Here is a 7,935-nt window from a genome sequence, read left to right as displayed (position 1 = left end):
GCACATCTAGGTGACATTTTGCTCCTTCCTCTTTGCACATCTAGAGGTGACATTTTGCCCCTTTCTTTGCACGTCTAGAGGTGACATTTTGTGTCTTCCTCTTTGCACATCTAGAGGTGACATTTTGCCCCTTCCTCTTTGCACATCTAGAGGTGACATTTTGTGTCTTCCTCTGCACATCTAGAGGTGACATTTTGTGTCTTCCTCTTTGCACATCTAGAGGTAACATTTTGTGTCTTCCTCTTTGCACATCTAGAGGTGACATTTTGCCCCTTCCTCTTTGCACATCTAGAGGTGACATTTTGTCCCTTCTTTTTTGCACATCTAGAGGTGACATTTTGCCCCTTCCTCTTTGCACATCTAGAGGTGACATTTTGCCCCTTCCTCTTTGCACATCTAGAGGTGACATTTTGCCCCTTCCTCTTTGCACATCTAGAGGTGACATTTTGTGTCTTCCTCTGCACATCTAGAGGTGACATTTTGTGTTTTCCTCTTTGCACATCTAGAGGTAACATTTTGTGTCTTCCTCTTTGCACATCTAGAGGTGACATTTTGCCCCTTCCTCTTTGCACATCTAGAGGTGACATTTTGTCCCTTCTTTTTTGCACATCTAGAGGTGACATTTTGCCCCTTCCTCTTTGCACATCTAGAGGTGATATTTTGTGTCTTCCTCTTTGCACATCTAGAGGTGACATTTTGCTCCTTCCTCTTTGCACATCTAGAGGTGACATTTTGCTCCTTCCTCTTTGCACATCTAGAGGTGACATTTTGCCCCTTCCTCTTTGCACATCTAGAGGTGATATTTTGCTCCTTCCTCTTTGCACATCTAGAGGTGATATTTTGCTCCTTCCTCTTTGCACATCTAGAGGTGACATTTTGCTCCTTCCTCTTTGCACATCTAGAGGTGATATTTTGCTCCTTCCTCTTTGCACATCTAGAGGTGACATTTTGCCCCTTCCTCTTTGCACATCTAGAGGTGACATTTTGCTCCTTCCTCTTTGCACATCTAGAGGTGACATTTTGCTCCTTCCTCTTTGCACATCTAGAGGTGACATTTTGCCCCTTCCTCTTTGCACGTCTAGAGATTATATTTTGCCTTTTTCTCTTTGCACATCTAGAGATTACATTTTGCCCCTTCCTCTTTGCACATCTAGAGGTGATATTTTGTGTCTTCCTCTTTGCACAGCTAGAGGTGACATTTTGTGTCTTCCTCTTTGCACGTCTAGAGGTGACATTTTGCCCCTTCCTCTTTGCACATCTAGAGCTTACATTTTGCCCCTTCCTCTTTGCACATCTAGAGGTGACATTTTGTGTCTTCCTCTGCACATCTAGAGGTGACATTTTGCCCCTTCTTCTTTGCACATCTAGAGGTCACATTTTGTGCCTTCTTCTTTGCACATCTAGAGATTACATTTTGCCCCTTCCTCTTTGCACATCTAGAGGTGACATTTTGCCCCTTCCTCTTTGCACATCTAGAGGTGACATTTTGCCCCTTCCTCTTTGCACATCTAGAGGTGATATTTTGCCCCTTCCTCTTTGCACATCTATAGGTGACATTTTGCCCCTTCCTCTTTGCACATCTAGAGGTGATATTTTGCCCCTTCCTCTTTGCACATCTAGAGATTACATTTTGCCCCTTCCTCTTTGCACATCTAGAGGTGACATTTTGCCCCTTCCTCTTTGCACATCTAGAGGTGACATTTTGCCCCTTCCTCTTTGCACATCTAGAGGTGATATTTTGCCCCTTCCTCTTTGCACATCTAGAGGTGACATTTTGCTCCTTCCTCTTTGCACATCTAGAGGTGACATTTTGCTCCTTCCTCTTTGCACATCTAGAGGTGACATTTTGCCCCTTCTTCTTTGCACGTCTAGAGGTGACATTTTGCTCCTTCCTCTTTGCACATCTAGAGGTGACATTTTGCTCCTTCCTCTTTGCACATCTAGAGGTGACATTTTGCCCCTTCCTCTTTGCACATCTAGAGGTGACATTTTGCCCCTTCCTCTTTGCACATCTAGAGGTGACATTTTGCCCCTTCCTCTTTGCACATCTAGAGGTGACATTTTGCCCCTTCCTCTTTGCACATCTAGAGGTGATATTTTGCCCCTTCCTCTTTGCACATCTAGAGATTACATTTTGCCCCTTCCTCTTTGCAGATCTAGAGATTACATTTTGCCCCTTCCTCTTTGCACATCTAGAGGTGATATTTTGCCCCTTCCTCTTTGCACATCTAGAGGTGACATTTTGCCCCTTCCTCTTTGCACATCTAGAGGTGATATTTTGCCCCTTCCTCTTTGCACATCTAGAGATTACATTTTGCCCCTTCCTCTTTGCAGATCTAGAGATTACATTTTGCCCCTTCCTCTTTGCACATCTAGAGGTGATATTTTGCCCCTTCCTCTTTGCACATCTAGAGGTGACATTTTGCCCCTTCCTCTTTGCACATCTAGAGGTGACATTTTGCCCCTTCCTCTTTGCACATCTAGAGGTGACATTTTGCCCCTTCCTCTTTGCACATCTAGAGGTGATATTTTGCCCCTTCCTCTTTGCACATCTAGAGGTGACATTTTGCTCCTTCCTCTTTGCACATCTAGAGGTGACATTTTGCTCCTTCCTCTTTGCACATCTAGAGGTGACATTTTGCCCCTTCCTCTTTGCACGTGTAGAGTTTATATTTTGCCCCTTTCTCTTTGCACATCTAGAGATTACATTTTGCCCCTTCCTCTTTGCACATCTAGAGGTGATATTTTGTGTCTTCCTCTTTGCACAGCTAGAGGTGACATTTTGTGTCTTCCTCTTTGCACGTCTAGAGGTGACATTTTGCCCCTTCCTCTTTGCACATCTAGAGCTTACATTTTGCCCCTTCCTCTTTGCACATCTAGAGGTGACATTTTGTGTCTTCCTCTGCACATCTAGAGGTGACATTTTGCCCCTTCTTCTTTGCACATCTAGAGGTCACATTTTGTGCCTTCTTCTTTGCACATCTAGAGATTACATTTTGCCCCTTCCTCTTTGCACATCTAGAGGTGACATTTTGCCCCTTCCTCTTTGCACATCTAGAGGTGACATTTTGCCCCTTCCTCTTTGCACATCTAGAGGTGATATTTTGCCCCTTCCTCTTTGCACATCTATAGGTGACATTTTGCCCCTTCCTCTTTGCACATCTAGAGATTACATTTTGCCCCTTCCTCTTTGCACATCTAGAGGTGACATTTTGCCCCTTCCTCTTTGCACATCTAGAGGTGACATTTTGCCCCTTCCTCTTTGCACATCTAGAGGTGATATTTTGCCCCTTCCTCTTTGCACATCTAGAGGTGACATTTTGCTCCTTCCTCTTTGCACATCTAGAGGTGACATTTTGCTCCTTCCTCTTTGCACATCTAGAGGTGACATTTTGTCCCTTCTTTTTTGCACATCTAGAGGTGAAATTTTGCCCCTTCCTCTTTGCACATCTAGAGGTGACATTTTGCTCCTTCCTCTTTGCACATCTAGAGGTGACATTTTGCCCCTTCCTCTTTGCACGTCTAGAGATGATATTTTGCCCCTTTCTCTATGCACATCTAGAGATTACATTTTGCCCCTTCCTCTTTGCACATCTAGAGGTGATATTTTGTGTCTTCCTCTTTGCACATCTAGAGATTACATTTTGCCCCTTCCTCTTTGCACATCTAGAGGTGATATTTTGTGTCTTCCTCTTTGCACGTCTAGAGGTGACATTTTGCCCCTTCCTCTTTGCACATCTAGAGATTACATTTTGCCCCTTCCTCTTTGCACATCTAGAGGTGACATTTTGTGTCTTCCTCTGCACATCTAGAGGTGACATTTTGCCCCTTCTTCTTTGCACATCTAGAGGTGACATTTTGTGCCTTCTTCTTTGCACGTCTAGAGGTGACATTTTGTGCCTTCCTCTTTGCACATCTAGAGATTACATTTTGCCCCTTCCTCTTTGCACATCTAGAGGTGACATTTTGCCCCTTCCTCTTTGCACATCTAGAGGTGACATTTTGCCCCTTCCTCTTTGCACATCTAGAGGTGACATTTTGCCCCTTCCTCTTTGCACATCTAGAGGTGATATTTTGCCCCTTCCTCTTTGCACATCTAGAGATTACATTTTGCCCCTTCCTCTTTTCAGATCTAGAGATTACATTTTGCCCCTTCCTCTTTGCACATCTAGAGGTGATATTTTGCCCCTTCCTCTTTGCACATCTAGAGGTGACATTTTCCCCCTTCCTCTTTGCACATCTAGAGGTGACATTTTGCCCCTTCCTCTTTGCACATCTAGAGGTGACATTTTGCCCCTTCCTCTTTGCACATCTAGAGGTGATATTTTGCCCCTTCCTCTTTGCACATCTAGAGGTGACATTTTGCTCCTTCCTCTTTGCACATCTAGAGGTGACATTTTGCCCCTTCTTCTTTGCACGTCTAGAGGTGACATTTTGCTCCTTCCTCTTTGCACATCTAGAGGTGACATTTTGCCCCTTCCTCTTTGCACATCTAGAGGTGACATTTTGCCCCTTCCTCTTTGCACATCTAGAGGTGACATTTTGTGTCTTCCTCTTTGCACATCTAGAGGTGACATTTTGCCCCTTCTTCTTTGCACGTCTAGAGGTGACATTTTGCTCCTTCCTCTTTGCACGTCTAGAGGTGACATTTTGCCCCTTCCTCTTTGCACATCTAGAGGTGACATTTTGCCCCTTCCTCTTTGCACGTCTAGAGGTGACATTTTGCCCCTTCTTCTTTGCACATCTAGGTGACATTTTGCTCCTTCCTCTTTGCACATCTAGAGGTGACATTTTGCCCCTTTCTTTGCACGTCTAGAGGTGACATTTTGTGTCTTCCTCTTTGCACATCTAGAGGTGACATTTTGCCCCTTCCTCTTTGCACATCTAGAGGTGACATTTTGTGTCTTCCTCTGCACATCTAGAGGTGACATTTTGTGTCTTCCTCTTTGCACATCTAGAGGTAACATTTTGTGTCTTCCTCTTTGCACATCTAGAGGTGACATTTTGCCCCTTCCTCTTTGCACATCTAGAGGTGACATTTTGTCCCTTCTTTTTTGCACATCTAGAGGTGACATTTTGCCCCTTCCTCTTTGCACATCTAGAGGTGATATTTTGTGTGTCTTCCTCTTTGCACATCTAGAGGTGACATTTTGCCCCTTCCTCTTTGCACATCTAGAGGTGACATTTTGTGTCTTCCTCTGCACATCTAGAGGTGACATTTTGTGTCTTCCTCTTTGCACATCTAGAGGTAACATTTTGTGTCTTCCTCTTTGCACATCTAGAGGTGACATTTTGCCCCTTCCTCTTTGCACATCTAGAGGTGACATTTTGCCCCTTCCTCTTTGCACATCTAGAGGTGACATTTTGCCCCTTCCTCTTTGCACATCTAGAGGTGACATTTTGCCCCTTCCTCTTTGCACATCTAGAGGTGATATTTTGCCCCTTCCTCTTTGCACATCTAGAGATTACATTTTGCCCCTTCCTCTTTGCAGATCTAGAGATTACATTTTGCCCCTTCCTCTTTGCACATCTAGAGGTGATATTTTGCCCCTTCCTCTTTGCACATCTAGAGGTGACATTTTGCCCCTTCCTCTTTGCACATCTAGAGGTGACATTTTGCCCCTTCCTCTTTGCACATCTAGAGGTGACATTTTGCCCCTTCCTCTTTGCACATCTAGAGGTGATATTTTGCCCCTTCCTCTTTGCACATCTAGAGGTGACATTTTGCTCCTTCCTCTTTGCACATCTAGAGGTGACATTTTGCTCCTTCCTCTTTGCACATCTAGAGGTGACATTTTGCCCCTTCCTCTTTGCACGTCTAGAGATTATATTTTGCCCCTTTCTCTTTGCACATCTAGAGATTACATTTTGCCCCTTCCTCTTTGCACATCTAGAGGTGATATTTTGTGTCTTCCTCTTTGCACAGCTAGAGGTGACATTTTGTGTCTTCCTCTTTGCACGTCTAGAGGTGACATTTTGCCCCTTCCTCTTTGCACATCTAGAGCTTACATTTTGCCCCTTCCTCTTTGCACATCTAGAGGTGACATTTTGTGTCTTCCTCTGCACATCTAGAGGTGACATTTTGCCCCTTCTTCTTTGCACATCTAGAGGTCACATTTTGTGCCTTCTTCTTTGCACATCTAGAGATTACATTTTGCCCCTTCCTCTTTGCACATCTAGAGGTGACATTTTGCCCCTTCCTCTTTGCACATCTAGAGGTGACATTTTGCCCCTTCCTCTTTGCACATCTAGAGGTGATATTTTGCCCCTTCCTCTTTGCACATCTATAGGTGACATTTTGCCCCTTCCTCTTTGCACATCTAGAGGTGATATTTTGCCCCTTCCTCTTTGCACATCTAGAGATTACATTTTGCCCCTTCCTCTTTGCACATCTAGAGGTGACATTTTGCTCCTTCCTCTTTGCACATCTAGAGGTGACATTTTGCTCCTTCCTCTTTGCACATCTAGAGGTGACATTTTGTCCCTTCTTTTTTGCACATCTAGAGGTGAAATTTTGCCCCTTCCTCTTTGCACATCTAGAGGTGACATTTTGCTCCTTCCTCTTTGCACATCTAGAGGTGACATTTTGCCCCTTCCTCTTTGCACGTCTAGAGATGATATTTTGCCCCTTTCTCTTTGCACATCTAGAGATTACATTTTGCCCCTTCCTCTTTGCACATCTAGAGGTGATATTTTGTGTCTTCCTCTTTGCACATCTAGAGATTACATTTTGCCCCTTCCTCTTTGCACATCTAGAGGTGATATTTTGTGTCTTCCTCTTTGCACGTCTAGAGGTGACATTTTGCCCCTTCCTCTTTGCACATCTAGAGATTACATTTTGCCCCTTCCTCTTTGCACATCTAGAGGTGACATTTTGTGTCTTCCTCTGCACATCTAGAGGTGACATTTTGCCCCTTCTTCTTTGCACATCTAGAGGTGACATTTTGTGCCTTCTTCTTTGCACGTCTAGAGGTGACATTTTGTGCCTTCCTCTTTGCACATCTAGAGATTACATTTTGCCCCTTCCTCTTTGCACATCTAGAGGTGACATTTTGCCCCTTCCTCTTTGCACATCTAGAGGTGACATTTTGCCCCTTCCTCTTTGCACATCTAGAGGTGACATTTTGCCCCTTCCTCTTTGCACATCTAGAGGTGATATTTTGCCCCTTCCTCTTTGCACATCTAGAGATTACATTTTGCCCCTTCCTCTTTGCAGATCTAGAGATTACATTTTGCCCCTTCCTCTTTGCACATCTAGAGGTGATATTTTGCCCCTTCCTCTTTGCACATCTAGAGGTGACATTTTGCCCCTTCCTCTTTGCACATCTAGAGGTGACATTTTGCCCCTTCCTCTTTGCACATCTAGAGGTGACATTTTGCCCCTTCCTCTTTGCACATCTAGAGGTGATATTTTGCCCCTTCCTCTTTGCACATCTAGAGGTGACATTTTGCTCCTTCCTCTTTGCACATCTAGAGGTGACATTTTGCCCCTTCTTCTTTGCACGTCTAGAGGTGACATTTTGCTCCTTCCTCTTTGCACATCTAGAGGTGACATTTTGCCCCTTCCTCTTTGCACATCTAGAGGTGACATTTTGCCCCTTCCTCTTTGCACATCTAGAGGTGACATTTTGTGTCTTCCTCTTTGCACATCTAGAGGTGACATTTTGCCCCTTCTTTGCACGTCTAGAGGTGACATTTTGCTCCTTCCTCTTTGCACATCTATAGGTGACATTTTGCCCCTTCCTCTTTGCACATCTAGAGGTGATATTTTGCCCCTTCCTCTTTGCACATCTAGAGATTACATTTTGCTCCTTCCTCTTTGCACATCTAGAGGTGACATTTTGTGTCTTCCTCTTTGCACATCTAGAGGTGACATTTTGCCCCTTTCTTTGCACATCTAGAGGTGACATTTTGCCCCTTCCTCTTTGCACATCT

Source organism: Ranitomeya variabilis, chromosome 7, assembly GCF_051348905.1.
Source record: "Ranitomeya variabilis isolate aRanVar5 chromosome 7, aRanVar5.hap1, whole genome shotgun sequence".
In the NCBI taxonomy this organism is placed as follows: domain Eukaryota; kingdom Metazoa; phylum Chordata; class Amphibia; order Anura; family Dendrobatidae; genus Ranitomeya; species Ranitomeya variabilis.
The sequence above is the reverse complement of the archived record's forward strand: the minus strand, read 5'-3'. Positions refer to the sequence as shown.